At 34.2% G+C, this 19,457-nt stretch overlaps 1 protein-coding gene across 1 annotated transcript in view; it reads right to left on the bottom strand.

The window, feature by feature from the left end:
* LOC113780170 (putative disease resistance protein RGA1) overlaps window positions 1-19,457 on the bottom strand; it is a 34,966-nt gene that overhangs the window by 2,002 nt on the left and 13,507 nt on the right. The gene's annotated exons all lie outside the window — the stretch shown is intronic.

The raw sequence follows: 19,457 nt of genomic DNA, 5'->3' as shown, positions 1-19,457 counted from the left end.
AAAATGGAATCTTTGGATGTTTCAACCCTAAAGCCTAAAGTGAGATAGGAGCACACACAAAGGCGATGACCTTTATTCATTTACAGGGTTTTATAAGCCCGAGGTTTTCACAAGGAAAAATGGACATTACTATTTGTAGGAAATGCTTTCAAACACCATTTTTATCTCGAGTAAAATTTTTTGGGTAAATGACTTCCAATTGTCCCTCAACTTTTACCAATGATTTTATCTAGTCTTTCAACTTGTATAAGTGTTTATTGAGTTCCTCAACTTATAAATTAAGTTATGAATAGTCCATCCAAGCTAAATCTCATTATGGTAATATTTACTTTCCCACTGAGGTTCAATTTAATGTCTATTTTCCTACTCTAATTTTAAATATAAAACATATCTGTCCTTTTTAATAGTTTCAGTTAAGTATCTAATAGTTGACTTATTTGAATAATTTAATATGTGTTGAAAATTCTGAATTTGGTTTTAATTCATCCCAAAAACTGAATCTAATCAAGACAATTTTCACTCTATTAGACTAAGATTCATTTTAATGTAAGTTTGGCTCCTCCCAAGTTAACTTATAAAGTAGTCAAATTTGCCATTTTAATGGTTTCCATAAATATTGAGTTGTTGACTAGTTTGGTTACTAGCGGCGAGGGAGGGTTCTTAGAATCCTAACCACAACCTTATTTAGAATTCAAATTTTGTACCTAGCAGCTGGGGGTGGAAAGGGTGTGGAGAGGGATGGAAGAGTTAACCAAAAGAAAAAAAAAACTAGTTTAACTAAAAAAACTGATAACAATCTCCTTTAACAAATTTTGTCTGAGCATATTAATTCCAAGCTACTGTTATGCAAATTATCGTTCTAATTTGGGGCTAATGATATATTTAGATTCTAATGACATGTTTAGCCAAGAAGCACACAAATTATCGTACTTAAAAAAGAAGCACACAAAGAAGAAGAAGAAAAAAAAAATCAAAACAAGATATTGGGATTTTTATTTATGTGTATCTTTTTTGTAATCTTTTCATTGTTAAACGTTATGTTCTTTTCTACAATAACAACTATACAAAAACATTAAATAGTTAAATAAATCTCTATTATTTATTTTGTATATAATCTTTTCTTATTCTTGTTGGATTAATGTTTCTTTTTAGATTATTTTAGGTTTATTAGAATTTAAGCAGAAAAATAATGATGATGACATTGTAACAGGACTAAATAAGTTAGCAAAATTTGTAACATAAGGCGATGCTAACTTCTCATGTGTTGAAGAGTAATTTTTCAATTTTTTTAGTATATGTAAATCGTTAGAAATATTGTGAGTGTGTTTGGAAAACAAAATTATTTCAAATAATATTTTGCTTGTATCACAAATACAATTTTCAATTAATTTTTTACTTTTTAAACTACTTTTATATTTCACATGCATCACTTCTCAAAAAGTGCTATAGCAATTTTTTTCCATATATTATTTCAAATAATCTCCTATTTAAACACACTCAAATTATTTTTTTGTTAGTCAAATTATTTGGTTATTAAATACTTAAACTATTAAGTATCATAAAGTAAAGTAAAGGATTAATTTTATATACATTGACAATGCATGAACTATCATTGTTAGATTAATGACACATATGCAAAAGTTGGATTTTAAATTCAAAATTTGCATAGTTGTTATTTATCCAACAATGAAATAGTTGATTTTAGACAATGATAAGCAAAATAAAAATCAAACCTTAAGAGCAAAATGAATATTACCAAAATTGGATTTGATTTGGAGCGACCATTTAAAACCAAATTTATAAGTTGAAGGACTTGATAGATTCAACAAAATTATGGCTGAAAGTTGAGAGATTATTGAAGCCTGATACCTAGTTTTTTAGAGAAGTTGTAATTTTTTTGGCAACAAAGGGAACATCATGCAGCAAACAAATTAAATGTTTTCTTTTTTTTTGAGAAATTTAAAAATCAATACACACCTAAATTAGGGATATGGAACTTTCTTTTTACACTTAATAACTTAAAAAATATTTTCGTTGGACATGCCACCCAAAATATTACTTTATGCGTAACTAGAAGCTATAAACTCATAGAACTAAGCCAGAGACGAATTCAATATCTGTCAAGATCAAAGAGCAAAGCGGAAACTATATGCATAACTATACAAGAAAAAGTGGAAGCAAAATTCCAGCCCAAAAATTTATTTGACGACAAAGGAAATATTAGCAGAAGATATTTGGAGAACAAAATAGTGGAAGCTATATTTCAACCAAAATTTTATTTGATATAAAAGTTAAAAGAGCATGAGAACTTACTCCAGAAAGTTTAAATACTCTGGCAACAGCTCTGATAAATGTATTGAAACTCCCTGTATGTTGGAAAGCTATGTACTCAAAATTTTGAATTTAAGCAAAAGAGAATATTAGGACGAAGATGATAATTTCCGCAAAAGAAACAAGCAAATTAACAAGTAGAAGAGATGAAGATTTCGACAAAAATAATAATTTCAACCAAAGAAAGAAGCAAATTAATAATAGCAAAAACTTTTGCAGTTATGGTGGAATATACAGGAGAAAGTAACAATAGTAGGTAAGGAATCACTAATTTTATTGATTTTTATTCACTACCTTTATTGATTTGTGTAGTATATTGTTATAAATATTATTATTCTATTGTGGGGCTAATCGATTTATTTGGATTCAAATGACAGATGTAGCAAAAAAAGGTACCTTAAAAAGAAGCGAACAAATTAAGAAGAAGATGAAGAAAGATATAGGAATTTTTGTTTACTTTAATCGTTTTACAATATTTTGTTTTCACATTTTATCATCTTTTCTGTAGTATTGACTTAAAAAAATGTTAAATTGCTAAAAGAAAATTCTTTTAGTTTATTTTTGTACTAGTTTTCATTATTCTTGTTAGATTAATGTTACTTTTAGATTTACTAGTTTAGGTTTATCAGGCTTTAATAGAATAATAATGATGATGGCATACTAATAACAAAAAACCAAGGTAGCAAAATTTATAAGCATAAGGTAATGCTAAGCTTGTGATGTACTAGAGAGTAATTTTTTTACCTTATGTAAATTTTTACAAGAATAGTGTTATTTTTTTGTTACTCAACCTGGTCAACCATAAAATACTTAACCAAAAAACTATTCAATATGGTTATACTTTGTTTTCAAGCTTTGAGAAGGAAAATATACCTGAAATCAAATGAACGTTACCATGCTTCGATTTGGCTTGGAGGGAATCATATGAACAATTTGGAAACAAATTTATAAGTTAGGGGACCCGATAGACAATTTTAAAAGCTAAGAGATCAAATAGAAAAATCACTGGTAAAAGTTGAGGAACAAATTGAAGCCATTCCCTAGTTTTTAAGAGACATCTCCAAAAATTAGTGTACAAACCATCTTTTTGGTGACAAAGGCGACATCATGTAGCAAACAACTTAAATGGATTTTCTCTTCTCCGAAATTTCAAAATCAGTACAGACCTAAATTAAGAATATGGAACTTTCTTTTTGCACTCAACAACTTTTTTTAAAAAAAAAATTGTTAATGGAAGTATTACTCGAAGTACGTCTTATGCCTCACTGCAGGCTACTGAACCATCAGACAAAGCCAGAGATGAATTTGACACCCGTCAAGATCAAAGAGCAAAGTGCAAAATATATGCATAATAAAACAAGAAAAGCTGGAATTAGCTGAAGAAATGTTCCCAAAAAAAAAAAAACCGTTGAAGCTATACTGCAACCAAACAATTATTTGATCAACTAGTTAAAAGCACTTGAGCACTTACTTGAGAGGGAATGAATACTCCCGAGAGGCGACAACAAATGCGAAAAATATGTAGAAATTCCTTGTATATTGTAAAGCTACGTTCTGAAAACTTTGAATTTAAGCAGAAGAAAATATTTAGATGAATTGAACCAAAGAAAGAAGCTAATTTATATTGGCGAAACTTTTTGCAATGCTGGTGGTCCAGTATACAGGAGAAAGTATTAGTAATAGGTAAGGAATCAATACTTATATTGATAAGAACGCAAAGCTAAGTTCTTGCATTTACTTTCCAGGTTGTGTAGTGCACAAGCATTGAACATTACGTAAAATCAAGCTAACTCTGAGAAGTCTCACAATTTTTTTTTTTTTTTGAAGGAAGAAATCTCAAAAGTTACAAGCAAAGGATTTGTGACATTCTCCTACAATCTTAACTTGGAACCATTAGGTCCAAATTTTGGCCCACATGACACTGGATTCTTTCCTTTCTTTTTCAGATCAAGTGTGAGTAAAAATTGATTCAGTTGATAACGTTAAAACGTTTCATATAGAAAAAAATATTCGAAACCCCCTTCAACAATTATTCCATGGTAGGTAATTCTTTTCAAATTTGTGAAATATCTAACCATCCTAATTTCAGAATGATATAACTTCTCCTTCTCCATAGCTTTCGACCATTATAGGAAACATGTTTTGCTTAAGAGATTCTACTATTCTTTCCTACAAAACAAAATAAGTTCTTCGTCATAGAATTTTTTCCCTTTTCAGAGAAGTTGGATTCACGAGGGAGTTCTAAGACATTAATTAGTTGGATTTTGTCCTCCTAAATTTATTTAATCATCATACCTTGATTTGATGTTTCTAGTCCTTCGGTCACATTTGGCGGTTAGGTCCTTTATGTAAGTAAAGGATATAATAAATGTGTACATTCATAAATATTTATAAAAGAAATGAAAAATCCCTCACCACAAGCAATCACCCGCAAAGCCTTTAACCGGCTGATGATGCTCATGCACTACTGACACATATGCATTAGAATTGGGAGTTGAGATTTCAAGGTGTAGGATTAACATTGGTCTTTGTATATCTCCATTTTTTTTTTTTTTGGCGAAGTGGATTTAGATTTAGAAAAAGTAATTAATTCTGCGACACTAGCTCATCATTATTCTTTCATTATTTTGCTTTCCTCTATTCATTGAATAAATCTATTAGCCCTTATATTTAGTTTATAAATAGAGGAGGTAAAATGAGCAGGATGGGCGGGATTTGTTTGGGTTTAAGATGAAACCGAGTCATATGGGTTTGGATCCAACCTTACCCATATGTGTTTTGAGACTAATTTGAGTGGGATCACTTTGGGATGGGTTTAGATTGGTCCCGCCCAATACCCAAATCTATTTTTTACATTTTTTCCCTTTAATTCATTTTTTTATTTTTTATATAATTTTAATATTTTTGATTTATTAAATTTCTTTTAGTTTTATTAAATAAACATGCAAGTGCTTTATACTCAGGATTCGCACCAAAAATTGGATTAACAAATAAAGGAAAAGATAGATAAACAGCCATATTCCAACATATATCAAGATGGCCAAGGTACTTAGGGTGTTGAATATTTATCCTCATCATTGTCCAAGGATGACAGGTCTAAACTGATTGAAATACTTGAAATTCTTGTGGATAATGACTAGAAAGACTACTAGATTATATTCGCTGGTATGACTATAAAAATTATTAAAGATAATTTTTGAATCTAAGACTCCGTTTGGATTGGCTATCTTTTCAAAAAATAAGTGTTTGAAATACAATGTTACAGTAATATACAATAACTCAAAAAACATCCCATCCATATTAGTATATCAAATATTTCAAAAAAAAATTATAGTAAAAATTTTTCATATACATTACTACAATAAAATATTTCAAAAACACCCTCCAAAAACAGCTAATCCAAACGGAACCCTTACTATTTGAGCCCAATGGGTACCCAAATATTTCCCAAAGTTTCCCATCAATTAATGGGTACAATTGAGATTTGTCCCATTTTAAACCCAATATCAAATTCTAGTACTCATCCCGCCCAAAGTCCCCATGGGCATGAGTAACCCATTGGGGCTTGGGACAAATTGTCACCTCTATTTATAAATTTCTCAATCTTCAGTCTTTGTTTAAGGAAACTATGCCGCTAATGTCACAAAATGGTCAACTCAAATTACAAAGTAACCGTTGGATCCATCATTTAAAAAAAAAAATTTGTTAATGGATGGGTCACTCGAAATACATGCCTTATGGCTAACAAGCTTTAGGGGTACAAAATTTCTACAAAGTAAACTTAGAAAAAGCTCGATATCATCAAATACAGAAATGAAATGTTTAAAACCTTATGATAAAAAAATAAATAAATAAGGTTCTCATTAATCCCAAAAAAAAAACAAATGGTTGCAAAACCCAGAAAAAATCTGGTAAAAGATAGACTAAAATTAATCAAAATCTGAAGAGATAGGAAAATTATATGTATGGTCCCTTCAGACAATTATTCCTACAATTTTAGTTGTTAAGAAATGACAGTGGTTCAAATTTTAAAATGATTGAAAATATTACAATCTAAGAGTCTAAAACAATTACTGTTTCACCATCCAATGGTGAATTTAATTTGAGAATATGACCAAAAAGAATCTTAAAATCTGCCGAAAAGATAACCAAATAACATTACCTTTATCAAGTTTAAATAATTAAATATTTTACCCTTCTCATTTCTTTCATGAAATATAGCATTCAAAATAATTATGTACAAAGAAACACGGGTAATGTACAAAGCACTTTTTGCAGTGGAGACGGCCCATTTTAAGTTTATAACGGACAAAGTAGGTAAGGGGTCACTATTTGTTATTGAAGAAAGAAAAGTAGAGTGAAATTGCTTGAGTTTCCTGGCCGTATTGTAGTACAATAATTGAACTTGTTGACTTAAAGAAAGTAGATCGAAATTACTACATGACTACAAGATGCTTAAAGTAAATTTTACTTTGAACGCTTAAACGGTAGATACATTCCACTCAATTTTTAAACTTTAATTTTAGAAGCTTAGCCTCCTAAAGTTTAAAATACATTGTACTTTGGTTTTGGATATTTTACTTTCTAAAATATGAAATCCATCCTATGAAAATATCAAAATTAATAAAATAGCAAGCAAGTGATGCTTAAAATTTAGGAATTAAAACTACTTCCTCTGTCCCAAGAATTGAGACATGCACTTTTCATATTCTTCTAGTCTTAACCATTGTTTGAACACGAAAATTACCAAACTAAAAACAAAAGATCATGGAACTTGTGAAATTGTGCATGTGTTATGGTGGATCATAGCAATTATTTATTATTAATTAATGGAATCTTGTCATTATTACTCAAGGGTATAAAAGAAAAGTAGCATTGAAAGTTGTTTGACATTTGCAACAAGACTCTTATTTTGGGATAACAAAAAAAGTGGAAGCATGACATTAATAATGAAAAAAATGGAGTAGATAAATTTCATATTTTAGGGATAGAGTAGTGAGAGAAGGGTGGATTTTATATTAATAGGGGTAAAGTATTCAAAACTAAATTTCAATGACTAAGGTGAGAGTGAGTCTATAACTTAAGAGAGTCCAAAATGGAATTTAGCGAGTTAAAAATTCAAGGGTAAATAGTAATGAATCGGTGAAATTGCTTATTCACCAAGTTGAAAATAGTGCTACAGTTGTTCGATGATAGATCAAGGCTTTCTAGTTCCATATTTGTTCATACTAGGTTTAATAACACTTTGGCACTTTGAACTACTCCTTTAATCTCAAAAATATAACATTTTACACCTCCCATGACAACTAGTCAAAGTTAAAAATACAAAAAAAAAATAGTGTAATGACATTATTATCCTTTTATTCATGAACTTATCTATAACTAATAATCATTTCCTTTCATTGCTAAAAGATTTACATCTTCTTTATCATATCAATTGTAGAAAAATATCAACTAAAAAGAGTTAAAATAGTTAATATTTAGTTTATACTCTTGAAACTTTTTCATTAGATCAATGTTCACTTTTGTATATGTTTTATTCAATTTATTAGACCTTAAGTCAAATAAAATGGATAAATAACACAATACTAAAAATAAATACAATTGCCAAAATTTCAAAAACAGGGGTACTACAAATCTCATTATTTTAAGGAACTTTTTATTATTTTAATTTATTTACACTAATATTATTTCATTTATCAAATTAGTCAAATTAGTCCAATATTAGATTCTTAATCTAAATTTGATAAAAATATCTAGTATGCCTTATTTTTAAACTTCAGGAAAGAAAACAGAGATTAAATCAATTTTATTTTTAAAAAGAAAAGGCAATAATAGTAAACTGTAAATATATAAACAAAAAAATGAAAATAGTATGAGCCCAATCCCCAATGTTCACATAAACGAAAATAATAAAAAACTAAACTTTTAAACAAAAAAGTTAGTATTACCTACTTAAGGTATGATAAATTGAACAATCCATACATAAAAGTGAATAAAATTTTAAGGATATAAAATAAATATAAACTTGTTTTTAGCTTTTATGATTGTTTCGGTTGTACAATCACCATAGATTTTGATGACTTCGTTATACTTCCAAAAGTAGTAGTGACTTTTCATGATTATTGAGGGTATTTTGGTAATAACAGAATTGAAATTTTAGTTTACGAATATATTTTGCTTGAAAAACAATTTCCACAATTTTCTTGAAAATAAAATCTTGGATTGAAGGAAATTATTTGGCCTTAGATTTTTTTTAACCATTTATTTTAGAAACTAAAGAAGAACACTAAGAATCTATAGTTTCCCTTCCTATATTAATTAGGCTAAATTCTTAGAACATCTTTAAAGAATTTCCTACTCTAGTATCTATTTAGTGGTATGCTACATTGCTTCAATTATATACATTATATTCTTTTGAACTCTGCATCTAATCAGGAAGTTATCACTATGGCTTTCTTCTAGGGTTGCTTCCAACTTAATTTGAACTTATAGTAGGCTTGTATCATTTCAGAATATTTAAAAAAAAACTCTGAAAGAAAATTAGGACTTATATTTGGAAAAAGAAAGAAAAGGAAAGCACGCAAAGGTGCACAAAATGTTCAACCGTACACGTATTCTAAATCCCACAGCAAAATAATGTTTGTATTCCTAACTCTGCAAAATTCTATGCCGAACCCAGTAATTAATTTTGGTTAGTCTGGTTTGTAGAGAAATCCTAACTGGTGCAATCAAATCACCACATTTTCTTTTGTTTATGTCCCTTCATTTATTGAGTGTGACTCCACACTCAATATAATTGTGTTAGTAAACATCCTGCTAACTAAACTATAGGTGTCCGTGGTTAATTCGGTCGGAGCTAGATACGTTATTGGCAATACAAGGCTTGAAATGGACAGTGGGGCATTGTTATCACAAGGCAAATTAGGTGGCAGATGCTTTAGCCAAGGTGGAGACAAGTCTGAGGATATTGTCATGTATACATCACAGTTGGATTTATCAAGATTGGTGAGGGGGGCCTTGGGTTTAGATAGATCACAGACCCCGTCATGCGCATTAGAGTTGTTCGCAAATAAAGCCTTTTGTTTAGAATTAAAATTCAGAAATTCATATATTTCTTTTCAGTGCTTAAATTTCAGCAAAAAAAAAAAAAAAGCGTGTGTGAGAACCCCGATATATATATAAATATCAATGCATATTTCATTTGCAATTTTTAATTCTTTAATAAATTCTAGCATTACTTTCACTTGTTTTAAATAAGGGCGTAAAAACAATTATTATGTGAAAGATAATATAATTGTGCTAAAATATTAAATTACTTGGTTTTGTTGTGCTAAATTAATATTTCTTGAGTTAGATTAATTTTTGCCTTAACATAAATTCGTTGAATGCCGATAGTCAGTTTTAATCGTTAAAAATGTCAAGGCGTTAATAGAAACCTTGGTATTAAGATGAAGTCGATAAATTTAGGCAATATCGATACGAGTATACTTAGAATTCTTAAGACGAAAAATTCGGATAGTTGAACTTTCACAAGATTAGTATATGGTTAGATATTCAAATCACATTTGGGGTAAACTTTGGGATTTGGTTAAAATTTAGGACTTAAGTGGAAAAATTGGAGGAGAAGTGAAAAGACTAGAATACCCTCCACTACCTCAAGAAAAAAAAAACTTCCATGCAAACTCAAACACTCTCTCGGACAACTCTTTATAACACAAACACTCCTCGGCTGAATGCAATCTTCTACACTCCAACACTCAGATCAAATGTTAATTGACTAGCTAAGTATTTGCATGTCAGAATTTAGAACCTAATACCATATTTTAGCTGAGGGAAAAATTGGATTCATGATCAACTAAGTGCTGGAAATTTATGGTAGCCGAGAGGTTGAACTGGAAATTTTTTTTCAGTTTATTTTTGGAATTTTCTTTGGCAAATGATGTGTAGAAATGCATGAGAAATATGTGTTTAAGCTTGGTAAGCTGTGAAGATGTGAAACCATTGATACGGTTGATAATCTGGTTGGAAACGTTGAAGCAAGTGCTGGAATTTTTTCAGCTTAGCCAAGAGAGGAAGAAGAAAGAATTTTTCCAGATTTCTTTTGCGAATCTTGAGTTCCAAATTTTTATATTAAAGTTTGATTTACTGTAGAATATCACACTATTGTTGATTCTATCTTATAATCTATTAAGAGGATCATGCATGTGAATTTTGGGGTGACAATGTATTTTTACGGCTAAAATATGGAGATGGAATCCTTGGCATTGGAAAGGATATTTTGGAATAAAAATTTCTAGAGAATATCTAATCGGTAACTGTCTATGAACAATGAGATTCTGGTTTCAATCTTGGATAAAATAAGGTTGCAAATCGTGTCCTTGTGGTCACGTGCAGGTTAGTAATTTTAAACATTTGAATTTTTGGTTAACTTGCTGTGAGAAATGATTGTTAGACGCTAAGAGCTAATGATTGATGAAACTCTTAGCCATTCGAGTAATTTTTGCAAGAGTTAAATCTTGATTAGAATTGGACTTGTTGAAAAATAGGGCTAATGATTGACGAAGTCCTAGTGATATTGATTGAAAAGTGATTTTGCTATATTAGCAAACCTGGAATATAATGTGCCTGGATCGAAATCGTGAAGTCCGTTTAGGTCCTACGAACTTGAGTATTTTTAAATCAAACTACGTGAATATATTCGGCTCAGTATTGAGCTACAAAATCTGGTATAATATGATAGTATTAGAAATTCAAGAGTCGGGAATTTGTAAAACATTGCAGAATAATTATTTCTTTCTTTAGCTTAAACTAGACGTATTATTTTTAGATAATGATTACACTAGTTCTAAACTTTAGATTTCCTTAAAAAAAAATTGTCCCGACCAGTTGTTTTAGAAAACTTGTTTGGCAAGAAAACTTACCTCAAGTAACGTAGACCTAGTTACACTTTTAGAAAGAAAAAAATATATATATTTCTAAAGAAACTACGTGGAATATTTTACTACTTTCACTAGTTTTAATTTCCAATGGATTGCCGATTTACTTGGAGAAAATAAACTAGTGGTATACGAGATAATCTTTAATATATAAAAACCAAGAATTTGTATAGTAAAACTTATAATTTTAAAACTTGGTTTTCTAGGGTTTAGCGAGGACGCGGACTTCGATTCCCAGCTTGATCTGTGACTTCACTCTTGGTGAGTGTCCCTGCTTGTTTTATGCTTATTTGGTTAAAGTGCTTTCGTGACTCGTTATGTGATAATTGGGAAATGATTTTGATCCATCGAAGTGAGCTGTGTACTTTATCACATTAGCCTTTCGAGTGGTGACTTGTTTGAAATGTTTTCGTGAATATCCTGCGTGCACTTGCTAAGTGTTGGACGTAACGTCGTTGGATGAATCCCTCGACTAGTCCGTGGCATCTAAGTGTTGGACGTAACGTCGTTGGGTGAATCCCTCGACTAGTCTATAAAAAGGTATACTCGAGTATTACCAGCCTACTATTTGCGGTGTGCGGGCCCGGTAGGGGGTTGATTGGTGGATGGAAATTGGTGAAATGGTGTGCGGGCCCGGTAGGGGGAGTAAGTTGGTCGGAGTTCAAGAAAAATAAAAAGATCTACATGGAACTTAGGTAGTGAAAGTTGACGGAGGGTCAACTACGGGAAAGTTTAATCAAGCTCGTGGGGAATGGCTCTTGAGAGCCCCTGTATCCTACTTGTACTGTTACCCGCTTTCCTAGTTGTTTAATTTTGACGAAATTATTACTTGCTATTTGTTTTGTATGATTGCATGTTTCGGGGCACCACTGAGTTTTAGCTCACCCCACGTTTATTTGTTTTCCTTGACAGGTCCTGACATTTGAGGGATCTGAAATCCATTTGTATTTTGCTATGAATGTGTCTGAATCTTATGACTTCACTTTGCAGCTTGTAATGTAAAATTTTATTTATGTCACTAATCGGATTGGGAATGTGTTAAGTGTTAGGCAGCCTCTTGTCTTGGGTTGCCACTTGAAGCTGGAAAAGTGTAAACCTTAAATTTGTCTTTTGGCTTGTATGAATTTGTTATCTGGGATTGTTTAAACTTTACTTTATGGGTTTGTAACGCGTAAGCTATCTAAGAATCGACGATTAACCTTCTTAAAATGCTGTTATCTCTGAAGTTAATGTGATTTTAGTAAGTGGTCTATTTTTGGGAGAATCGATGTTGTAATAGTTTAAGATATACTTCGGAAGGATTTCGGTTAATTTCTTGCGTGAGTCCTGGCGAGAGCTAGGCAGACGGCCCGCCAACCCTCTGGTTCGCCTTAGGGGGAAGTGGGGTCGTCACAGTGTGTGACTCCACAATTATTTTTTTTTGTCTTTTTTGAAAAGAGAGAGAGAGAGAGAGGGGGGGTTAGCAAAAATATGATGATATTAGAAAGCATGTCAACCTAGAGTTTCCTACTCCAACCATTCCCTTCCAAAAGATAGATTATTCATCTATACATCCATAACGGACAAGAGGAATTTATTCTAAAACTTGCTTAGTATTTCTTTTTAAAAAAACCACACAATAAAATTTGAGTGTCTAAAACAAATTAGCACACAAACTCTAAAAATTACTATGGTAGGAACGTAAAACTTGAAATCTCAAAAAACAGCATTACGTTGAAAGGAAAAGTGTAAAAAAATAAAGAAGCCAATAGTGCTTGATTTTTTTCTTTTTTTTTTGACCAAAACTGTGCAACTTTATATAAAGGATTAGCAAAATTGACAAAGCCTTAGCAATATTAGAAGGAAAAATTTAAGCATTGAAAAAGCACATTTAACAAAAAGCAAGTAAAATAGAATATTTATGGCAGCTGTAGTAACAAGTATCTATGCCTTAAAAAAAAGTATCTATGCCTAAAGATTTCTGAGTGTTGAAAATTTTTGCAGTGAGTAGAGTGGTTTTTATCCTATAATTAATTTATTGGTACCCTATAATTAATGATGATGCAAGAGATTATGGATCAATACATTTATGAATTTAAGCGACGCATTAGCCTGATCATCAAAATTTGTGAATAAAAGCCATAATAGATCCAGAGTTTAGAAGTTTAATTCATGATGCATTAATTAGTTGACATATGGATCATATATATTGCCTTTTTCTATAATGTAAACGATTCATATTGCACTGTACTATTTTCAGTGATTTCTTATCGGTTTCAAGAAAATAATACTCCAAACGATTCATATGTACAAAAAAAATTACCCAAACTAATATGATATACCAAGAATAATACATTTGCAATTGATTCAACTTCTGGGTTCAGAAGTATTCTTTTTCCTCCCTTCTCTCTAAAATCTTTCCTCCTTTGTTTTCTCTGCTAAAACATCTTTGTTGGTTCTAAATTGAATGGCTGCCCTTCAGCCATCGGCTGAGGGGCAAGGATCTCCTACAAAAAAAAAATCTTTCTCCCAACTCTTTTCACGGCCTTCAACATCTCCAATCCAAATTCGGCAGGCGACTTCTTATAAAGGTGAAGCTGCAGTCATTTTCTCCAGAGCAGATGCGGAAAAACTTGCGGCGCCGTTTCGATGGACTTTGGTTGGAAAATTTTCTCATGGGAGACCTTCGTTAGAGGATATTCGAAAGTTCTTTGCTTCGTTAAATCTAAAAGATCACATTTCCATTGGATTGATGGACTATAGACATGTGTTGATCAAGTGCTCTGCTGAAGAAGATTTTAACAGGATTTGGACGATAGGAGTTTGGCATTTGAGCAAATATCCAATGCGTGTATTTCGTTGGACCAGGGATTTTCATGTGCATAGAGAATCATCTCTAGTACCGGTTTGGGTTGAGCTTCCAAATTTACCTATTCATTATTTTGATAAACACTCTTTGTTCTCCATTTTATCTCCAGCAGGAAGACCATTGTTCCTAGATTCAGCAACAGCCGCTGGAACGCGTCCTAGTGTGGCCAGGGTATGTGTTGAGATTGATGTAGCGAAGCCTGTTCTGCAGAGGATCTGGGTGGCTGTTGAAGAAGAATCAGGTTTTTGGCAAAAAATTGTTCCACAGAACATGCCACCATATTGCTCATCTTGCTGGAGATTGGGTCATTTGTCTGATATTTGCAAGAAGAACTTCACCGAGGATGGATATCGCCAGCAAACTAATCAAACCAAACGGCTGCAACATGGTTCAAAGTTACTTGCGAATAATCAGCATGGGGTAGTTATTACACCTGTGTGCAACCCAAAAGCTAAAGGGAAAGTTACAATGGATGTCATTACAGCTCCTGAACATACACGACTTCCTGGTACGCTTGAAGGCGAAGGTACGTCAACAGGTGCAATGGAGATTTCTGCTGGACAAGCTCGACTAGTCGAGGAACAGGAAACAATACTATCCCAAGAGGATAAACTCACCTACGTTGCTGCCGAACATCAAGTAGTCAAGGAGACAAAAGCTTCCGCTGCTGATGCGCATGGACAGTCGGATATTCCTACCCAAGATCATGATGTTGAGGAGGGAAGAAAAACAAAAGCTTCTGCTGCTGATCATGGACAGTTTGTTGCTGACGATGACAAGGAGGGACCATTGCATAATGAGCATACGGGAATTGCAACCCAATTGGAGGTTGTCCATGGTGATGGGTCCCAAACGGAAGTGGAGAAAATTGTGGGAGAAGTTCAGCAGCAAATGTCCGACACCAATGAATTGATAACCGACAATATCAATGGCAATGAAATTAAGGGGTCCCAGACTATTGAGCAGCAGAATTTGGGAAGTACACACCTACAAAAGGCCGACACTAATGAGTTCGATACTCTCTATGTCGAATTGTGTGGGGCTGATGTAGAAGATTCCACATCCAAGGCGTCTGCTGAAGTAGCTTTGCCAACTATCGCGGGAAACTTATCTCCAAGATTGGTTGAACCAAGTGAGCCGTCAGTGGAGCCATTAATAAACACTTTGAACATTGACCAATCTGTAGTTGATGAGAGGAATTGCCGACAAGAAAGGGTAAAGGGTGTGCGAGCATGTATCCCATCCGACAGACAGTTACGTTCAGCAACATCATCACACAGCTCTATCCAGGTTTTTTCTCATGATTAGTGGTCTATTTTGGAATATTAGAGGGGTATCTAAAGCCCCTAATTTAAGAAGATTGATTAAATTAGTACGTATTCACCAGTTCAAGTTTGTTGCGATTTGTGAACCTAAGCTACACCTGACCAAAATTGAGTCCATTCGTCTACGACTATTATTTGATTCTACCTGTGTTAATTGCTCGGGTGATATTTGGATATTCTATAGTAGTTCTTTTGTATGTTCCATTGTTGGTAGTTCGGATCAGCATATTTCTATACATGTTCAAAGTCAATTGCTTTCTACTCCAATAGTCATGTCTTTTGTCCATGCGAAGTGTTCAGTGGAGGAGCGTCGTGTCTTATGGTGTTCCTTATTAAATGATAAGCCAAATTCTCTTCCTTGGTGTATTGGAGGTGACTTTAATGTTATATTAGCTCCTCATGAAAAACGGGGGGGTCGTCCATTTGCTATAGCGGAGGGGGCGGATTTCATGTCCTTTATGGAAGAAGCAGGGATATTTGATGTAGGATTTTCAGGAGCTAGCTTCACGTGGTCTAACAATAGGAGAGGGAGAGCTCGGGTTTCAAAGAGGTTGGATAGATTTTTAGTCAATGGGGCTTGTTTGGATTTCTCCGACGTAATTTCTGTGCTTCACCTGGCAAGACATCCCTCGGATCATGCACCCTTGAAAATTTCATTTGAGAATCGATCAGAAAATAAGCCGCGGCCTTTCAGATTTTTGAATGTCTGGACTACTAGACATGACCTCTTGGAGGTGATTCGCCAGGCTTGGAATCAAGATGTGGGTGGATCTCCGTTGCGTGTTTTGTGTTCTAAATTATTGGCAACGAGGAGGGCTATTCAGACATGGAACAAGCAACACTTTGGGAATATATTTGATGCAGTTCATTCTGCGGAATTGGAGGTCCAACGTGCAGAGGAAGCTATGGATCAATATGTATCGGAGGAATGTCAAATTGAGCTTAGCAAGGCTCAGGCAGAGCTGCGCCATGCATTGTCAATTGAAGAACAATTTTGGAGGCAAAAATCCAGGGTAAAATGGCTCAAACAAGGAGATCGTAATTCAAGGTATTTCCATGCGGTAGTCAGGCAAAGACGGGTTCAAGGAATGATACACCGCATCAAAAAGTCAAATGGGGTCTGGGTGGATACAAATGCTGATATAGCAACTGAGGCAATATCATATTTCTCTAACCTCTTCACGGGTTCTTTGCAATCAGCTTCTGATATGCAGCACTTAATTTCGCCCATGATCTCGGAAGAGGATAATGCAAAATTGGAGGAAGTGCCTTCGATTGACGAGGTTTATCGAGTAGTGCGATCAATGGATGGGGATAGTGCTGCTGGCCCAGATGGTTTCACAGGTAAATTTTTTACATTCGCCTGGGAAATTGTCGCCCAAGATGTCTATAATGCGATACTTAGCTTTTTCTGTGGGGCAGAGTTACCTCGTTTCATCACCTCTACCTCCATTGTGTTAATTCCAAAGAAGCCAAATCCTCAGGAGTTTTCTCAATTTAGGCCCATCAGCTTATGTAATTTCTTCAACAAGTTGTTATCCAGGATCTTAGCTGATAGAGTGGCTTATGTTTTGCCAAAAATCATTTCACCCCAGCAGACAGGCTTTGTGAAGGGCCGTAATATAACAGATAACTTTCTGCTAGCTCAGGAAGTAGTATCGGGTATTGCAAAAAAGAATAGAGGTGGGAATGTTGTACTGAAGCTAGATATGTCTAAGGCATATGATCGGGTAGCATGGCATCATATTATTGGTGTTCTTAGGAGATTTGGCTTCGGGGAAATATTTATTGACCTGGTATGGCGATTGATCTCTAATATCTGATTTTCGGTTATTATAAATGGGGCTTCACATGGTTTCTTTAAGTCAACGAGAGGACTACGTCAGGGTGACCCATTATCGCCTGCATTATTCATTATTGGGGCTGAGGTATTATCTAGAGGTTTATCTAACCTTTCTATGCAATCAGGTTTTGTCAATTTCAAAGTCCCATATGCATGTCCCTCTATAACTCATTTGGCGTTTGCGGATGATATTCTCATTTTTGCAAACGGATCGTCCTACTCTCTGAAAGCTATCATGCATGTGCTTGAGGAGTACCAAAGATGTTCAGGACAGCTGATAAATGTGCTAAAAAGTTGTTACTTGGTTCATCCATCTTTACCACCGACAAGACGAAGGGTGATTGAACGTATCACAAATTTTACCTGGCAATCATTTCCGATTCGGTATTTGGGATTTCCACTTTACTTTGGGAGATGTAAATCGTCATATTTTGGGGAAGTGTGTCAGTCTATTCTAGGGAAAATAATGTCATGGAAATCAAGGATGCTTTCCTTTGGAGGCAAGATAGTTCTAATCAAACATGTGCTAGCATCGATGCCACTATATCTGTTGTCAGCTGCAGTTATCCCGAATAAGGTATTTAGAACTATAGAAAAGGCCTTCTCGACCTTCCTTTGGGGGTCATCATCTGAAGAATCGAAATTTCACTGGATAAAGTGGTCTCAGATGTGTTATCCGGTAAATGAGGGAGGCGTTGGCTTCCGGAGGCTAAAGGACATCTATAAAGCCTTCTCATTCAAGCTTTGGTGGAACTTCAGAAAGGGTTTGTCGTTGTGGGCTGCATTCATGAAAGCAAAGTACTGCAGACTGCTACATCCTTGTCAGGTAGAAATCAGGACAACAGACTCGGCACTCTGGCGGAGAATGGTCAATGTTAGTCGACAAGTGGAGCTCTCTATGCTATGGGTTGTCAAAAACGGAGCTTGTCACTTTTGGTACGATAATTGGTTGGGGAGTGGTGCTTTGTTCCTCCGAGCGACGGTTGTCCCTAATCTATCATTTGATAATGTTTTCATCAATGGATATTGGGATGTGAATAAGTTATATCAGACACTGCCAAGGGAAATGGTGCCCTCCATTTTAGAGCATCCGGTTCCGGAAGAAGGGGGTGAAGCCGAAGTCATTTGGATGCCCACGACATCTGGAAATTTCTCTCTAGCATCTGCATTTTCGGAAATTAGGCAAACCCGCAATAAGTCTATGGTTTTTGACAGAATTTGGCATCCTCAACTCCCTTTGAAAGTTTCATTCTTCATGTTACGATTGTTGTTGGGGAGGCTGCCCCTACCGGACAGGTTATGTAAACTTGGCTTTCACTTACCGTCAAAATGTTTTTGCTGCTATTCGGCATCTGAGGAGTCAATTGAGCATTTATTTTCCAATGGCCATATAGCATCCACAGTTTGGAATTATTTTGGAGCTGCATGTGGACTGGCCTTTCCAGGGTCATCTTTACGGCCCCGCATAGTGGGTTGGTGGTTGAGTTCACAGCATTCTGAGATACGACGATATATTGGAAGCATTCTTCCCAGTGTAGTTTGTTGGAATATTTGGAAATCAAGAAATAAAGCAATGTTTGAGAATGTCCACATGAGTTCGCCTGCCATTTGTTTTGCCATTTTCTCGGATATCCAAAACATGGTTGAAATTCATTTCAAACAAGTTTTCCGAGTACAGTCATTTTATGATTTGTATGATTGGCCGTATTCAGCTAATATTGAGTTTATATACAAACTTGTTCGTTGGGAAACGAAGGAATCCGGTCGGTTCATACTAAATACGGACGGTTGTTCTAAGGGTAATCCAGGATTGGGTGGAGGTGGTGGAGTTCTTCGAGATTCAAATGGCATACCTTTGATTGGTTTTTCGGCATATTTTGGGGAAACTACATGTCTATGTGCAGAGGTTCGAGCCCTCCTTATTGGTCTTCAAACATGTGTGCATAGAGGGTTTGGGAATCTCTGTGTCCAGTCGGATTCTTTGGTATTAATTGGAATTCTTCAGCATCGCATTCAATGTCCCTGGAAGATTCGACGTGACATTAGGCAGATTTGGCAGTTTGTTAAAGACCCACATCGTTTTTCGCATTGTTACAGGGAAGCTAACAAAGTAGCTGATGCATTGTCCAATGTGGGAGTATCTCATCCAGAGCATCAAGTCAAGCTATACG

Source organism: Coffea eugenioides, chromosome 8 (genome assembly GCF_003713205.1).
Source record: "Coffea eugenioides isolate CCC68of chromosome 8, Ceug_1.0, whole genome shotgun sequence".
NCBI classification, from domain to species: domain Eukaryota; kingdom Viridiplantae; phylum Streptophyta; class Magnoliopsida; order Gentianales; family Rubiaceae; genus Coffea; species Coffea eugenioides.
The sequence above is the reverse complement of the archived record's forward strand: the minus strand, read 5'-3'. Positions and strand labels throughout refer to the sequence as shown.